Consider the following 19,750-nt stretch of genomic DNA (forward strand, 5'->3'; position numbering starts at 1 on the left):
TCTACGAGAAGTTGGGCTTGAAGGATCTAAAACCGACTGATGTTACTTTACAGTTGGTAGATAGATCAGTGAAGATACCTAGAGGACTAATTGAAGACGTCATAGTCAAGATCGATGATTTCTATTATCTGGTTGATTTCATAGTACTTTCGACCACGGTTACATCCGGTAGGCAGATACCAATCATTCTAGGCAGACCATTCTTGGCCACTGCAAATGCACTCATCAACTGTCGAAATGGTAATATGATGTTATCCTTTGGTAATATAAAAGTCGAGACCAATGTTTTCCATATGTTACAGCAACCATAAGAGGTGTGTACTGTGAACGAGGTATGCATGATTGAAGCGTTAGCACAGAATTATCTGACTCATTCATATCCTACTGACGAGTTATTGAAAGCTCGACAGACTCAGATTGTGAAGAACTTAGTGTTGAGGCAATCAATGCGATTTTGGATTCATCACCTGTCATGGATGACAACAAGTTCAAAGAAAAGTTTGAATCGCCTATGCCTGATGGACCACCTAAAGAGCTTAAGAAGGAGCCACCTAAGCTAGAATTGAAAACTTTACCGTCTACACTCAAGTATATTTTCTTGGGAGATTTGGGAACCTACCCAGTAGTCATTGCATCAGATTTGATTGCGGAGCAGGAATCCAGGTTAGTAGCACTTTTAAAAAAACACAAGTCAGCTATAGGTTGGACAATTGATGATATCAAGGGGATCAGCCCTATGATAGTTCAACATAGGATTCAGACTGGATGGAGAGTTTGCATCGATTACAGGAAGCTGAATAGCGCATCAAGGAAAGACCATTTTCCATTGCAATTCATCGATCAGATGTTAGAAAGATTAGCTGGACAAGCTTACTACTGCTTTCTTGATGGTTACTCAGTATATTTTCAAATCCATATTCACCCTGGGGACCAAGAGAAGACCACATTCACATGTTCGTTCGGAACATTCGCCTACCGTCGTATGCCTTTTGGTCTATGCAATGCACCAGCCACTTTTCAGTGATGCATGATGAGTATTTTTGACGACATGGTGGAGAATACATGGAAATTTTTATGGATGATTTTTCAGTTTTTAGATCATCTTTTGAGGATTGCCTACACCATCTCTCCTTAGTCCTTAAATGTTGTTGCGATACCAACTTAGTTCTGAACTGGGAAAAGTGTTACTTCATGGTAAATGAAGGGATAGTGCTAGGTCACCAAGTTTCAAAGGAAGGAATTCTAGTAGATCGAGCGAAGATTGATATTATAAAGGATCTACCCAAGCCGAGAACTGTCAAAGATATCCGTGCCTTCCTAGGTCATGTGGGATTCTACCGTCGATTTATCAAGGATTTCAGCAGAATTGCAAGACCGCTGTCACATCTGTTAGGGAAAGATATTGTCTTTGATTTTGATACATCATGTGTTGAAGCTTTTATGAAGTTAAAGGAAGCACTCACTTCAGCACCAATCATTCGTGCGCCCGATTGGAGCCAGCCATTTGAAATAATGTGTGATGCATCTGATTATGCTATAGGAGCTGTTCTAGGACAAAGAGACAAGAAAGTGTCGTATGCAATCTACTATGCTAGCAAGACTCTAAATGGAGCTCATATTAATTATTCTACCACTGAGAAGGAACTCTTAGCCGTCGTCTATTCTCTTGGCAAATTCTGACAATATCTGATAGGTTCAAAGGTGATTGTCTATACTGACCATGCTGCCTTGTGTCATTTACTCGCTAAGCAGGATTCCAAGTCTAGGTTGATCCGATGGATACTACTTTTACAAGAATTTGATTTGAAGATACGTGATAAGAAAGGAACAGAGAATGTCGTTGCTGATCACCTTTCTAGATTGCTAGTGGAGAATACGGAAGACAATTTACAAATCTGTGAGACTTTTCCTGATGAACAGTTATTCAGTATATCAGAAGTGCCATGGTACAGCCACATTGCAAATTATCTTGTGACCGACAAGGTACCATCACATTGGAGCAAGCAAGAAAAAGATTTATTCTACTCAAAGGCCATTGATAAGAGCCCAAAACTGTAGTTTTAACCCTGCAACAGTCATACTTTTAGACCAATTATGTGAGTAATAATTAAGAGTTAACATTGATTACGTGTTTTATTGCATTCCAGGTTTCAAAGTCCATTATGTGCAGAAATATGCCACTTTAGTGAGATAAAGGAGCTAAGGTCGGTTACTAAGGAGTTCCATGATTAAAGGCCAAGATTCAAGAAGACAAAGCCTTTCTAAAGCCCGGTCAAAAGTTGAAAAGTCGACGCGGGTTGAAACAGCACACAAGTCAGTAGAACTTCCGAAAGCTGTATCTTTGGACTCAGACCTCGGAATGGGGCCTACCTTATGTCAAAACAACCGGCTCGGAAAGAGCTTTCCAATGGTCCAATCCTTGACCCAATCAGAGGAGCAAAAGTGGACGAAAAGTCTATTGAAGCCAACTGCAGCAAGAAGAGGCCTTTTTGGACTGAAAGAATTGGGTTTTGGGCCTGATTCTCTGGCCCAAAACATGGCTCCAAGCCCATGCACGATTTTTGGATCTGAAAGTATAAAAACCAAAGCTTAGCTCTTTGTTAATGGTAGCTAGTTAGACCTAAAATAATATAGATAATTCTAGATCTGTTTTCATTAATTAAATTAAGTTTTAGTTCCATTTTCAATTCTTTTTTTAGATTACGTCTTTGAATCATTGTTCTTGATTGATTAGATAAATAAAATAGTTATTTTATCAATTTCGAATTGTGTTATTTCAATCTATTAGATCTAGTTTTAATTGTTGATTGGTTACCATTTCTTAGTTGTTAATTAGAATTTAATCATTGTTTAATTAGATTAGTAAATTTCGAATCTTGATAATATGTTTAGTTTAGATTCATATGTGAATGATTGCGGAATGATTTAAGGCTAAAACCTCCATTAGAGGGGTTGATGAAGCCTTGATGAAAACTTAGTGGTATAGTGTAGAAGCATTGTAGAGTCTATTCCAATCTAGAAGGTCGTGATTCGCCATGAGAATGGGTGGACGCGACCTCATATGCTAGTTAGTACTTTCGGTAGAAATGCCATGAACACTAGGGATTAGAACTTCAAATTTCTTGCCGTAGAGAACGTAAGAATCGAGATACAAGAATCTATGCTAGGCTATTAAGTTGGATTCGAGGTGGATTCAATTCCCCTCTAATCTTTTATCTAGATTCAAAACAATAATATTGCCATAACATTCGTAGTTAAATTCAACATATTGTTTTTCACATTGCATCATAGTTTAACACCTTCGTAAAGCTCTCATTGACTTTAAGATTGATCAATTAGACTAGAAAACATTCCATGCTAGAGCACTAGGAGTGGAACGAACCTCTTACTCCACTATATCTCAAGGGATTGAGAGTAGAGAAATCTTTGATAAATTAGACACATAAGATTAGTTTTAGTTTACTTACATTTTGAGTTTCATTGTTCATTTTGTAGGTAGACTATTCAAATATATCATTATCAAATGGCACAGCTGCCATCTTAGTTGCACTTTAGCATTGTTTTCATAGTAGAATTAGTCATTTTTAAGTCCCATTAAACCCACCCACCCTTGTTTGATTCATAATGTGATTATCCGTTTCAGCGTTGAAAAAGTTCCGACAAAATATACACTGAGCGCGACCGCGCCTATAAGGAGCGCGCCTGCGCCCTATACTCTGGAGCACGAGCGCGACCCACCCTCATACCAGTAGCGACCATACCTACCATACCAAAGCGACCCGCCACTTATCGGACTAGGGCCGCCGACGCCGCTATCTATGCGAGCGCATTCACTCCTAAAGCAAAAAATTTGCGGATTTCTACAGTTTGTTTCAACTTCGATTTTTTTTTTAGTTCTGCGGTGTTCTAACTTGTTATTTACACTGAACACGCGCGTAAACAAGACGCTATTCATAAAAGCGTAGCAAAACGCGCTATCGGGTATTCCTTTCTTCCATACCTCGCATCTCCGTTAGAGGTTCATACTAAATATCAAGATTGTTTGGATTGTTTTCGTGTTTAGACTTAGACTTGCATGAGATTAAGGTCCGTGGGAGAAAACACCGAACGTAATTAACCGTCAACAAACAAACATATCAAGTATACCAATCACAACACCTCTAACTACTATCCCACCAACCATACGACATAATGGTGAAGAAAGAGAGACTCCTCTCTCCGACTTCTACAAAGCTTTGGCGATAGCCCTAAATCTTGCATCGTTCTAGCAGACCCGATTGGGGATTTTGAATCCCCAAACATATTTAATTTGTTACCCGTTTTCCATGGGTTAGGACATGAAAAACCCTTACCAACACATCGTAGGATTGAACAAGTCCTTACAACATTCCATCATCCTACGGTTGGTGCGGAACAAATTAAACCGAGGGTATTTCCTTCACCTTAGCCCGATAAAGGCAAATGTCTTGGTTAACTGCCCAAGCGCCTAACTCTGTGGACTCGTGGGCTAAACTTGTTCAGCTATTTATGGAACATTTTTACCCACCCCTAAAGACGGATGAGATGCTTTCCAAGATTCATTTCTTCCGACAGAACCCTCATGAATCATTTTCTGAGGCTTGGAATCGTTCACCCGATCCGCTTATAGAGTGTCCACACCATAACCTAGCAAAAGACACATTAGTTAGGTTGCCTTTTTCAAAGGACTTCAACATCACCATAAAGAAGTCCTTGACATAATGAATGGGGGTAGTTTCCTAACTAAAGGAGCCTCGAGGCTTACAAATTTTAGAAGAACAAACTAAACGCAAATAACAATGGGGGGATGATATCCCCCCGGCCTCGCTAGTTCTTCTTCAACATTTAAGGTCACCCGGTATGTTTGAGATGAAAAGCCGATCCGAAACTTAAAAATTTAATCGAATCTCTAACTAAAAAGGTAGAGGCTATTTCTATTCAACAAAAGCCTATTCCCGTCATGAATGTCAACTCCAACCCATGTAATTTCTGTTTGAGTCCTGAGCACCCTGACTCCTATTGTCCTCTCGCCTATGAACAACAACAATTAGAGCAAGATAATGTTTGCTCCATTAATAACTATCCTATTCCTAATGCCCCATGGAGACAACATCCCAACTTTAGTTGGCGAAATAATCAACAAGTTACAACTCCAGGCTTTAATAACCAAAATGTTAGGCAAGCAAACAACTATAATCAAGCTCCACCTAGGCAAGGACAGGGACAAGGTCAAGGAAATTATAATAATTATAACAACCAAGCGCAACCACGACAAGGTGTAGCACAAGGTCAGAATAATTATAATAGTTATAATACCAATAGAGGTCTCATTCCGGTTAACAACAGTAACTATCAAAACCCACCCATAAATAATCAACGTGAGATAGTTCCAGTCGCACCACCTGTGACTACTACACCTATACAACCGGACCGTATCGACGCCTTTATACAAGTTACCCAACAACTTTTCCAATCAATGACTCAATCAAACCAACAGATCTTACAATCCATAAATCAGGGCATACAACAGTTAGCCCAAGAAAAAGCCCAACCAAAAGCGTGTTTCGGGACAAGCTATACCAAACCCTAAAATAACAAACACAGCCTTTGAGGTAAACGGTAATACTAGTAATGAAACGACAATAGTCGGTGACCTGAATGCCATCACCACTCTCCGTTCGGGAAGTGGTTGATAACAAAAATAACTATGCCTATAGTTACCCATCAAGATACTCCTACACCGGATATCGAACTAGATACCGAGGTAGAAACTGAAGAGCCTACCATTGTAGAGGTACCAGTTAAACCACAACCTAAGAAACAGAAAGCCAAGGTTACACATCAAGTCGAGCCATACACTAAATATAGAGCTAAACCACCGTTCCCTAAAAAATTAGCCATGCTAACCAGGGATACAAACTTTGAGGAGATTAGGAACCTTTTCAAGAATCTAACGATAAACCTTCCTTTTCTTGAAGCTATTAAAAAGCTACCTAATCACGCTAAGTTTCTTAAAGAGTTGTGCACTACTAGGCGTAAAACCAACATACCTAAAGACGTCTTTTTAACTGAACAATTCCCAACTTTATCCAAAAATAATGGAATTGTTAAGTACAAGGACCCCTGGTCGATCCCTATCAGAAATGCACCTTAGGAGATTCCCACACGGCGACCACTTTTATTAGACACGGGGCGAGTGTTAACTTACTCCCCAGACTTGTATAAACAAATAGGCCTACAGAAATGCAACCTACAAAAATAACATTGCAATTAGCGGACCAAAATCAATTAAGTATCCTAAAGGTGTAGTGGAAAACGCGTGCTTGTTAAGGTTCGTGATTTCTACTATCCTCGCTGATTTTGTTATCCTCGATCTGAGGAAGTCGCTAATGACTCAGACCGATCATCTTAAGGGCCCTTTTTAGCAACTGCCAACGCACTTATTAATTGCCGCGATGGTAAGATGTCCTTATCTTTTGGCCATCTCACAGTTGAGGTAAATGTTTTTAAGATGATGAAACAATTACCAGATCCGTCTATAGATGGGGAGGTTAGCATGATCGAGAGCTTAGCTCAAGATTATTTTAACAACACGTTTCCTGAAAACAATATGTACAAATTCCTTTCTTTTGGAAAGTCAGATTTTGTAAATGACTCCTACTTAGAGGAAGTCAACACCATCCTTGAGTCCACCCCAATTGTAGACACTTCGGTTGCTCCACATATTGAGTATGAAGACTTGCTACCTAAGCAAGTATTCATTATGCAAAATGAGGACCCCGGACGAAACATCTATTGATTTTCCTCCCACCCCGGTGCTTAAACCCTTCCCCCAGAGTTAAAATATATTCAACTCGATCCGATGGTAGTCATCCGTAATTATATCTTCTCTCAATCTAAGAATGAAGAGACAAGTTTAATCCGGGTGATTAGGGAACATCGGTCTGCGATTGGTTGGTCCCTAGCTGACATTAAGGGAATTGACCCTAATGTTTGCACTCATCGTATCCATTTGGAGGATAATGCGAAAACTTCTCGCGAACCTCAGCGTCGCTTGAACCCTGCCATAAAAGAGGTGGTTAGGGAAGAAGTCTTACGATTACTCGATGCGGGTATCATATACCCAATCTCTGATAGCGAATGGGTCACCCCATTCATGTAGTTCCTAAGAAATCGGGGAGTTACCATGGTTCAGAATAGCGGAAGGGTGACTATGTTGTCACACAAGGTCCTATGAAATGGAGGATCTGTATTGATTACAGATGTTTAAATGCTATGACACGAAAAGGATCACTTTCCTTTACCTTTTATAGATCAAATGCTTTCGAGCGCCTAGCTGGTCATGCTTTTTATTGTTTTCGGATGGCTACTCGGGCTATTTTCAGATTATTATTGACATTGATGACCAAGAAAAGACTACCTTCACATGTCCCTTTGGAACGTATGCCTATAAATGAATGCCTTTTGGCCTTTGTATTGCTCTGGAACCTTCCAAATGTATGCTTCATATATTTAGTGACATGGTAGAAACTTTATGGAAGTTTTCATGGATGATTTTTCTATCTATGGAGACTCCTTCACAGATCGCTCGTCTAACCCGCTAAGGGTTTTGACACGGTGTGAAGAAAAGAGCCTCGCTTTTAAACCGGAAAAAGTGTTATTTCATGGTGAAAAAGGCATAGTACTAGGTCACATTGTATCTAGTGATGGCATCGAAGTAGATAAGGCCAAACTAGATAAGATAGCGACTCTACCTAAACCACGGACCGTCCGGTGATATTAGAGCCTTTCTAGGCCATGCAGGTTTTATAGGCGATTTATTAAAGACTTCTCGAAAATAGCTAGACCTTTAACTAATCTGCTTTTGAAAGATGCAATCTTTGATTTTAATTTTAACCGTAGCGGGCTTTTGAAACTTTAAAAGTCACGCTAACCTCTCTGCACCAATTATACAGCCTCCCGATTGGTCTAAACCTTTCGAACTCATGTGTGATGCTAGTGACTATGCAGTTGGTGCGATCTTGGGACAAAAACTAGATAATAAGTCCATCACCATTTATTATGCTAGTAAAACATTAAACGATGCTCAACGAAATTATTCAACTACGAAAAATAATTCTTAGCCGTCATTTATGCTTTAGATAAGTTTCGTCCTTATTTGGTTAGTTCTAAAACTTTAGTTTACACTGCACATACGCACCAGAAGTACCTTCTTGCGAAGAAGGATGCTAAGCGAGATTAATCCGATGGATCCTTCTCCGCAAGAGTTCACATTAGAAATAAAGGACAAAGAGGGGTCGAAAACGTGGTTGCCGACCACCTATCTAGACTCACAAACGACGATCGATCGATTCTCGAGTCCATACCGACTCTTTTCCCCGATGAGCATCGATGCCATTTTTCAGCACCATGGTATCTTGACATTGTAAATTATCTAGCGGCTGATGTTATGCCTTATAATTGGCCAAGAAATGAACGTAAGAAGTTTTTGGCCGAGTTAAGTTATACTCTTGGGATGAGCCCTACCTTTTTAAGTATTGTGCGATCGATTATTCGTGGTTGTATTCCCGGTGGGAATATAATGAAGTTCTATCGTTCTGCCATGACAAAGAGTGTGGTGGACATTTTAGTGGGATGAAAACAGCCGCTAAAGTTCTTCAATGTGGATTTTATTGGCCTACCCTTTTTAAGGATGCCCAAGTGCATTGCAAGACGTGTATTCGTTGCCAACAACTTGGGCGAATTACGAAACGTAATATGATGCCAATAAATCCAATCTTGATCATAGAGATTTTCGACGTTTGGGGCATTGATTTCATGGGTCCTTTCCCAGTTTCCCACGGTTTCATTTATATTCTAGTTGCCGTGGACTACGTGTCTAAATGGATAGAGGCCCTAGCTTGCCGTAGCAATGACCATAAGACCGTTGTATTTTTTATTAAAGAATATATTTTCTCGTCGGGTTTGGCATTCCGAAGCCATCATTAGTGATGGTGGAACACATTTTTGCAACAGAGTTGTTGCATCCCTAGGGAAAAAGTATGGAGTTACACACAAAGTAGCAACTCCTTATCATCCACAAACTAGCGGACAAGTAGAAGTTTCTAATAGGGAAATCAAAAAGATTTTAGAAACAACTCAGAAACCCCGATAGGAAAGATCGGTCAAAGCGCCTATCGGATGCCTTATGGGCGATAGAACTGCTTTCAAAACTCCTATAGGTGTGTCTCCCTTTAGACTTGTATTTGGGAAACCATGTCATTTGCCCGTTGAATTAGAGCACCGTGCTCTGTGGGCTATAAAAAGCCTTAACTTCAATATTGATGAGGCAGGTGTCAAACTCAAGTTGCAATTGAATGAGCTTGAAGAAATCCGTAGCGATTCGTACGATCTCGCGAAGGATTATAAAGCTAACATGAAACGTGTTCATGATAAGCATATCTTGCGCAAAGAGTTTGTGGTCGGTCAAAAGGTTTTGCTTTACAACTCCCGTCTACATATTTTCCCAGGAAAATTAAAAACCCGTTGGTCTAGCCCCTTTCTGGTTACTGAAGTCACCCCTTACGGGGCAATCACCTTGGTAAATCCAAACGACAACAGTACCTTTCAAGTTAATGGTCAACGATTAAAACATTTTCACTTAACTTCGTCCCCTCGATGTAGAGGAAGTCCTTTTACAGACCCCTGTCTATGAGGATCGACCCTTGTCATTTGGTGTACTTACTTTCATTTCCATATACTCGATAAGTGCACCATTCAGTAACCGGCCCCTCCCTATGGAGTGTGTGGCTGTAAGTACCGGATCCTAAGTCCACGGTTAACATAATTCACGTTTTCCACTTTTGCATGTTTTCTCGGTTTTTGAGTCATGTTCCTCTATGGGGTGAATTATATATTTATTGTTTTTTCGTTTTTCTTATAATATACTAATAAAACATAAAAAAAATTAAAATAAAATTAAAATTTTAAAAAATCATAGAAATAGCAATCCAACAAGTCTTGGGAATCGACTTTAAACGACCCGCTTGTAAACAAATTTTGTGTTTAAAAATTTGTTTGGGGGGCAAATGATCTTTCCATCGGGATTGCTCGAACTTTCCATTGGTTTTGTTTAGGCCCATTACTTGTAGTTCAATTGGGTTGACGTAATCTAAACTTAGATTTCCTTTGTTCGCATAACTTACATCACACACGCACTTCGAGGCGTTCTTCCACCCTCTTATACGTCACCCATGGTTGGAATTGAGTGTTTTATGGATCATTGGATTGGAAATTCTCTACTGATCATTTCCATAACTCATTCGCCAAAATCGGGCCAGTAACGAAGCGGCAAATTGAGTTTGAATTTGCGCGAAAAATCGGAAATTTTGGAATTCAAACTGGGCTTGGGCCCAACCCGCACGCACGTTAGTGCGTCTCCTTCCTTCCCAAACCGCACGCACAGTGTTTCCACTTCAATCCCGCCGGTTACAAGTTAAATAAAATTTTGGAAACCAAAATAAAAAAATAAATATAGAGAGAGGGAAGAAAACCTAACGACACCTACAGCAAGGAAATCAAATCCACCTAAAATCTTCTCTAAACCATCATCACCACCAACCCAACTCCAAAAAACAGCAACCAATTATACTTTCTACCACCACCACCGTCACCAACGCCGTTTTTAGTAGTTTTCTTCAAACTCGCCTCCCCCACAGTCTACAAACCATTAGTAGTCTAAGAAATTTCAATGGCGCTTACGACGTGGGAATTTTTCTTTGAACACGCGTTTGCTTCCGACAGTTTCACCCCATTTTACGACGCGGAGATGTTCAAGAGACATTGGAACGGACTGTGGTACTCAACTGAGGAGTTCTATCACTATGATTTGGTAGAACAGTTTTATAAAAAGCGAGAATTGGAAAGGGATAGGATTTTCATAAAGTTAGGAGGAACGCGGAGAGAAGTAACGAGACAGTTGTTAGCTGAACTATTAGGAATTACACTTGAAAGCAACCTAGTAACGACAATTCAGGAATCCCAGTATACTGGAGTTCCTGCTTTGATGAAGGATACTGTCGTGGAGGGTGAATACAATCCGATATCCCATTGCGTCCGCCAGACCACCCTGAGAACCAATCAACTGGTTGTAGCTCAGTGGATTGGTAGGAACGTCCTCGAGAAAGACAAAGTTAGTGATATCGGCCTGCAATGTCTGCACGTTCTCTTGATTTTGCAAACAAAGAAGTATAATTTCTGCATCCTCGATTTAATGTTTAATTTGATTCGAGGAGTGGGGAAGAGTTTGGCGCCTCTTCCCATATTGATCACGAAGATCATGCTCTCCTTTAGAGCTGTCGCAAGATCTACTCCTATTAAGATCAAATTGCATTCTAATGCAAGTATCTATACGGATTGCATCCAAGAGACTTGGCCGTTGTTTGAAGAAAAAATGGATGAGTCGGAGGATGAAAGGGAGGATATGACATGTCTGGATGAAGATGCATTAGATAATTGTAATTCTAATTTAGAACGCATGCAAGTGTTGCAAACTGCCTTGCGGTGCGTTTATGGTATTTGTGAAAATATCCGAGATAGACAGAGTGTAGTTCAAAAGAAACAAGGGAACCTTCAGAGGAGATTTGAAATGCTTGAAGGGGTTCTGGACGATATCTTGTCTAACATGGAGACTATCCACCAGCAACAACAAACCCAGTATGCAGTACTCGGTACTGAGATGGAAGCCCAACGCTTGTTCCGAATAGAGATGTTACGACGCATGCCACCCGTGGAGGACTCTGTTTCAGCCGAGTCCGACAGGCATGAGCGTCGTCGCCGAAGGACAGATGGTTCAAGCCATTCTCCATCCCAGAGCCAATCTCCATCTCAGAGTACATCTTCATCACACAACTAGGTGTTCACCATCAGTTGTGTTCGCTGTTATTTCATGGTTTTGATTGTTTTATTAGTTGAATTTTAATTAGGTAGTTAAATTTAAATATTAATGTGTTTGTTTTATGTTGTTTGGATTTAAATTTTATTTTTAATATAATTGGTTAATTTCGAGTACTCCTTGTTTTTATCATTAATCCCACCTTCCCGACTTGTTTGGGGGTGGAAATATTTATACCAAGCATAAGTCGTTATATGATCATATGCTGTAAGTTGTCTTGGAGGAAAGGTTGATAATTTGGCCGATATCAGCATATCTATGATTTGTGTGGTGATAGCATGAAATCTACGAGAGTTTAGAAGTTACTATTCTAAATCCAGTATGAAAGATACCAGGATTTATAGAAACTCATGGAAATGGGTTGTTTCCGTTTTCGGTTTTGGAATTTTCCTATTTCCGGAAATTGCCTTCAAACAAATCGGAAACTTGCTGATTCGTTTTGAAAGCTCATAACCTAGTTAAACTCCCTTCTTTCTACAATAACAAACCACACTATATCCCACCATCATCCCGCACCTTCCACTCCAAGTTTTTCTTTCTTTTTGCTCTAAACTCCGGGTTCAGCACTTACGAGAGCGCCTGCACCTAATCAGAGCGCGCCTGCGCTCTTTACATTTTCGAAAAATTTTGTCAGAACGCGACCCGCACCCTCCTTGAGCGCGACCCGCGCCCAAAACACTGTAAAAGCATTAACACACGAAGAAGCGACCGCCTCCCGCCTTCGTTAACGCTGAAAATTCCAATTTTCGGATCGTCATTCCGTGATTTTTGTGGAGCTATTCAAAGAGTTATTGTGATGACATCTCCTATAGTCATACCCTGAACAGTCCTTCAAAGATGTGTTGGCACCGGTGACCTATGGACATTGGTTCCGACAAAAGAATCCTGCGATTAGGATGGCGTCATCTACCGGGTAAGTGATGACGATTCATATTCACCACGACTTCCGCTTATTTCTACGACCATGTTAAATTCTATTGTAATCGGGGATGGAGAACAAGAATTCTCTCGTCAGAAGTCGAGGACACGACACATCAATTCTATAAAAATGTGGTCGCTTCTAGTTTCGTGGATTACCAATACCGATCCTGCTCACACATGGGCGATATGACCGATAATGCATATCTTTATGATTATACATATTTCCATGAGTATTATAGGGGAGGGTATTTCGAAAGTAATGGACCGTGGGCGATATAGCATTGCCCTTGGTAGCCTTTCCCTAAACGTAGGCACCACCATGTTATTCATCCCGATGAATATTTTGGGGAATGGCGGTTCCTTTCTCGCAAACAAGATCTAGCTGGTGACATTTTCCTCGCTTTAATGAAGGGACGTCGCCGATATGACATTCCCCGAAGTTTTAGTCGCTAGTCTTAAGAGAGCCCAAAGCATGAGGCATAAGTATCTTCTTATGCCTGTTTTGGTAAGCCGCATCATCATCGTAGTTGTTTACCCTATTACGTGCACAATTCACGATTGGAAAAGGGTTGAAGTCATGAGACCCACCAATCGGGTGGTTCGCTCATTGCAAATAATGACTTGGCTCGGATGGCGGGTGCAGCCTCATTTGGTTGCCCCGTACATCCCATCGCATGATAACACTTAACAAAGTTAGCATTAGTAGATGATAACCGACGGAAACTTGGCAAATTACAATGGACCGGGGAGATGCTTAAGGAACCTCGCCTCACTAATGAGGAAGAGGATGCTTAAAAGGGAGATAAGGTAAGTTTTTAGTTTTGTTAGTGTCTGCTTATGTCCCAAGCAATTTAATTCGGTTACCCCCATAATGGATGGAACTCTTATAGAGTTGCGTCAGTTTTTATTTCCTATATTAGTACGTTCTAACTTTGTTTTGCAGATGTTCCTGAATTTCACACGTTTCAATGGTATTTTTCCTACCCTCTTTATTTACAATACTTTGAGGACAAAGCATGATTCTTGTTTTGGGGTGGGGGCATAGAAACATGTGTAATTAAGGCATCTGTGAGGATATAGATATGTATAATATGCATGCATTTGTTTCTAGTTAAAATTTCAAAAAATTTCAAAAATATAAATAAATAAGTTTATGCTATACACTTAGGAATATTGGTATTGTTTTCTTTCTCTATGCTCTTAACAATCTAGAAGTCTCAATGAGCTTTTGCATCGAGAATAATTGTTAGAAACTTAGGTTAATATGTAGGTAATAATCTTTGCATCTATCTATAAATATATTACATGAGTATCTATGATTGTTAGCAAGAAGTTTCTGAAAACTAGGCTAGAGTACTTATTCTACAAATCCTGTGAGAATATAGCCTAAAGCCTTATATGAAATTTAACATTTGAGAAATGACACAAGGGAGAAGTAAAATCCGGATAGAGAAATCACACGCCCACTTGCTTGATCACTATGCCATATCCTAAGCGAGAATTTAGGCCTTCTTTGGATCGATATAGCCAAAATTCAAACCTATGAATTATTTTCCCGCTAGTCGCCCCTCTCGAGCCTTTCTTTAGCTTTTCATAAACCACAAATCCTTTACCCCCTACAAAAACAAAACAAAAAAAAAAAAAAAAAAAATCAACCTACCCAATTTAGAATAAGTCCGAGAATAGAATGAGGAAGAAAGAAGAAGAGAAAACACGTGTAAACAAAAATTAGTTAGTTGCTTCAGAAAATAAGAAAAGAAGTTTGCATCCAAAGAAAAAAAAAAAATAGAAATAAAATAAAAACTCCAAAAAAATAGAATAAAAGAGTCAAAAGCCAAAGAAAAAGAAAAATATGGCTAAGGATGGAAACAAAGTATAGAAGCAAAAGAAAATAACAAGGTTTTCTCTAAGTTACATAATATGAAGACTCTATTATCTCAGACTTGTCCTTTTGAATATCCATTTCCTTCCTTTTTAAACCATCTCCTAATCCCCGCAACACCTAATAAAGACCTTTAGCTCAATTAGGAATAGGTTAGTGTGATAGTAAGTGGCAGATGTGTTTGATCGACTCTGGCTTCCTTGTTGTCATTGAGATTGTAAGGTAAAGTGTGCCCACTACACACTGGAGAAGCGAAACTTGAGTGGAAAAATCAGAGTGGTTTTCGTCTTGACAATTATGTGAGGACCTACTTAAAGACGCTATTCCGAGTTTTCAGAAACGAACCTGCTAGACATTTCATAGTATTACTCATAGTATATATATTTGTATCATAGATGATTGATTATTATGCATATATTAGTTTAGGTTTTTGACTTGGTTATTCTTATTCAATTGCTAGTGAGATGTATAGATAGTTGAGACATGAATGAGGAAACAATAGTTTTATTTCTTAGTCGTTGTAGTATAGTTGAAGTTTGTGAGTACCTTTCATCGAAAAACTCTCACGAGGCTATAACTTCGTCCACTAGGGGAATTCCTAGTGGTTTAAGGCCTTGTCAGTGCATATGGTCAATGCAATCGCACTCAAATAAACGAGAGATAAAACTCCATTTTTGGTCACTTATTCTAATTTCTCATCTTTGCTTGAGGACAAGCAAAATATTGTTTGGGGGTGGTTTGATAAGAGCCCAAAATTGTAGTTTTAACCCTGCAACAGTCATACTTTTAGACCAATTATGTGAGTAATAATTAAGAGTTAACACTGATTACGTGTTTTATTGCATTTCAAGTTTCAAAGTTCATTATATGCAGAAATGTGCCACTTTAGCGAGATAAAGGAGCTAAGGTCGGTTACTAAGGAGTTCCATGATTAAAGGCCAAGATTCAAGAAGACAAAGCCTTTCTAAAGCCCGGTCAAAAGCTGAAAAGTCGACGCGGGTTGAAACAGCACACAAGTTAGCAGAACATCCGAAAGCCGTATCTTTGGACTCAGACCTCGGAATGGGGCCTACCTTATGCCAAAACGACCGGCTCGGAAAGAGCTTTCCAATGGTCCAAGCCTCCAATCAGAGGAGCAAAAGTGGACGAAAATTCTATTGAAACCAACTGCAGCAGGAAGAAGCCTTTTTGGACTGAAAGAATTGGGTTTTGGGCCTGATTCTCTGGCCCAAAACATGGCTCCAAGCCCATGCACGATTTTTGGATCTGAAAGTATAAAAGCCAAAGCTTAGCTCTTTGTTAATGGTAGCTAGTTAGACCTAAAATAATATAGATAATTCTAGATCTGTTTTCATTAATTAAATTAAGTTTTAGTTCCATTTTCAATTCTTGTTTTAGATTAAGTCTTTGAATCATTGTTCTTGATTGATTAGATAAATAAAATAGTTATTTTATCAATTTCGAATTGTGTTATTTCAATCTATTAGATCTAGTTTTAATTGTTGATTGGTTACCATTTCTTAGTTGTTAATTAAAATTTAATCATTGTTTAATTAGATTAGTAAATTTCGAATCTTGATAATATGTTTAGTTTAGATTCATATGGGAATGATTGCGGAATGATTCAAGGCTAAAACCTCCATTAGAGGGGTTGATGAAACCTTGATGAAAACTTAGTGGTATAGTGTAGAAGCATTGTAGAGTCTATTCCAATCTAGAAGGTCGTGATTCGCCATGAGAATGGGTGGACGACCTCATATGCTAGTTAGTACTCGGTAGAAATGCCATGAACACTAGGGATTAGAACTCGAATTTCTTGCCGTAAGAACGTAAGAATCGAGATACAAGAATCTATGCTAGGCTATTAAGTTAGATTCGAGGTGGATTCAATTCCCCTCTAATCTTTTATCTAGATTCAAAATAATCATATTGCCATAGCATTCGTAGTTAAATTCAACATATTGTTTTTCACATTGCATCGTAGTTTAACACCTTCGTAAAGCTCTCATTGACTTTAAGATTGATCAATTAGACTAGAAAACATTCCATGCTAGAGCACTAGGAGTGGAACGAACCTCTTACTCCACTATATCTCAAGGGATTGAGAGTAGAGAAATCTTTAATAAATTAGACACATAAGATTAGTTTTAGTTTACTTACGTTTTGAGTTTCATTGTTCATTTCGTAGGTAGACTATTCAAATATACCATTATCAGCCATATATTATTTTTGGGATGATCCATACTTATTCAAGAAGTGTTCGGATCAGATTATTCGAAGATGCATCCCAGAATTGGAACAGGAATCCATTCTATCATTCTGTCATGATCAGCCTTGCGGAGGACACTTTGGCCCGTAACGTACTGCATACAAGGTATTACAAGCTGGATTCTATTGGCCTACCCTTTTCAAAGATGCAAATCTTTATTGCAAAGCATGTTCGAGATGCCAATTTTTGGGCAAGACCTCGAAAAGGTTCGAGTGGCCTCAACAACCAATCCTTATCTCAGAAATCTTTGATGTATGGGGTATAGACTTCATGGGACCATTTCCGCCTTCTTTTGGTTACACCTACATTCTATTGGCTGTGGACTATGTTTCAAAGTGGATTGAAGCAGTTCCTACAAAGACCGCCGATCATAAAGTCGTCATGGACTTTCTGAAGAAGAACATTCTACCAAGATTTGGAACACCGAGAGCCATCATCAGTGATAACGGTTCTCACTTCTGTAACCGTGTATTTGGGAATCTTATGGCAAAGTATGGAGTAATTCACAAGCTAGCTTTACCATATCATCCTCAGACTAATAGTCAAGCAAAAGTTTCGAATAGGGAAATCAAGAGTATTCGAGAAGACAAAAATCCATCTAGGAAAGATCGGGTCTCTTAGACTCCAAGATGCACTATGGGCATACGAAACAACATTCAAAACACCCATAGGGATGTCGCCCTATCGCTTGGTATATGGAAAAGCGTGTCATCTACTTGTTGAGTTAGAACATAAAAGCCTATTAGGCAGTGAAAAGAGATGAATTTCAACCTAGATCAAGCGGGAGAAAGGAGGAAGCTTCGTCGTTGAATTAAGGGGAATTGAGAAGTGATGCTTATGATAAGTCGAGGATTTACAAGGATAAGACTAAAGCATTACATGACGAAGAATTCGAAGAGAGAATTTGAACCCGACGAAGGTTCAGTCTACAACTCTCGTCTAGAAATTTTCCCTGGAAAGCTGAGATCTAGATAGACGGGACCATTTATAGTAAGACATGTCACACCTTTTGGAGCTATTGAAGTAGAAGACATAAAGAGAAGGACTTGTTCCAAAGTAAATGCTTATCGACTGAAGCCTTTTCTGGAGTTACCTACTGGAGACGTGGAGGCCATTTTTCTCAAGGATCCGGTTTATCAGACCACTGTTGAAGCGGAAAATTGGGGTAAGTTACCTACACACCTTAAAGATTACATTCTATGTCTTGCTGAACCTGTTACTCTATCTAGTTTAAGTTTTTTGCATGAAGAAGCCAAGCGTCTTAAGCTTGACTCCTTAGGATCTCATTAGTATAAGTGCCACCGATAGCTGGGCCTCAGATTTTCATAACTTTATCCTTTACTGAGATGAGTTGCAAGCGCTAGAGTCAAAGTCTCATAAATCTAGTAGACCGAGTATAAAATGTCTACAGGAAGTAAGCATGTTGTTGAGAGATCAGTTTTGAGGTGGGAGTACTAGTCTTGAGGATCTAACTATAAAGGACTCAAAAGTCTTGAGGATCTGGCTTTAAAAGACTCACATTATGTCTTGGGGATCTGACGTAAAAATACCTAAAAATTTGTTTCTTGAACTAATTCTAATATTCGGCATCAATGGTAATATCTTACCTTTTTCTCATCCATTTCATTTACTTCTTTATACATTAAGGTCAATGCATGCATAAGTAGGGGGAGGGTGTACTTGAGAAATGAATTTCGAAAATTAGTTTTCAAAAAACAAAAATATTTTTGGTTTCTATATCAGTAGCATGCGAAAAATGAATTTTAATGATGAGTCTAGGATATATATTCTATACTGCTTAGTGTTGAGTTTGATAGATAGTTAATATTATTGATTTCATTACCACTTAGACTATTTATTATGCTCGGACATAGTTCTTATTGATAGAATTCTTTATCAAGGCACCACCATAGTACTTGGTCAGTTTTGTGTACTTTTGCTAGAAAAGAGATTTAAACCCCTAGTAAACTAGAAGTAGAATTTTTAGACTTAGCTCGTGAGACTTGAGCTTTATACCAATTCTTTGGAGAGTTCTTACGAAAAATCCGAGTCTTAGTGACTCAACATCTTTCAGTTCTTTATGTCGTTGTAATATAGTCTCATTATTCGTTGATTTGGTTAATCACGAAGTGACATCAACTGGGGAGATAGCCATTAGGTCTTGTAGTTTATTCGAAACAGAGTATCATACTGATAAGTCAAGTAGTGAACCCATTCAGCCTTTATCCCACCTAGTAGGACCATCATGTTAAACCCTTTTGAGCCTTACAATAAGCCATTTTCTTTTATAAAACCCTTTACCCGTCACCCAACTCTAGACAAGTAAGGAGTATAACCAAAATCTTTATCAGCCATACCCATATATTTCTGAGAATACGAGGGGCACAAAGAGGAAGAAAGACCACAAAAGTAAGATTACAAGGAAATATCAGAGAGATACAATGAAGTCCATCATTTTGTTCAAAGTTTAAGAAGCTAGTGGAAAACAAGCATATCCAGTACTAATCAAGGATATACCACTGAGCTTTAAAAAAAAAAAAAAAAAGTTGAACATAATGGATGGAAAAGCTAAGACAAAGGAAGAATTTTCTCTGCAATACAGAATTTGAAGAAATCTTCCAAAGAAAGAAGCAAAACCCTTAGTGTTTTTCAGAAACAACCTTAGAATCCTTTTTACCTTTCCTTCATAAACCAATACCCAAGCCAAGTTACAACCCATGACTTATCA

General features: G+C 38.9%; 1 pseudogene; it reads left to right on the forward strand.

Moving 5' to 3' along the window:
* Positions 1-19,750, forward strand: part of LOC147503366 (uncharacterized) — a 99,352-nt pseudogene that overhangs the window by 32,222 nt on the left and 47,380 nt on the right.

Source organism: Coptis chinensis, chromosome 4 (genome assembly GCF_015680905.1).
Source record: "Coptis chinensis isolate HL-2020 chromosome 4, ASM1568090v1, whole genome shotgun sequence".
Taxonomy (NCBI): domain Eukaryota; kingdom Viridiplantae; phylum Streptophyta; class Magnoliopsida; order Ranunculales; family Ranunculaceae; genus Coptis; species Coptis chinensis.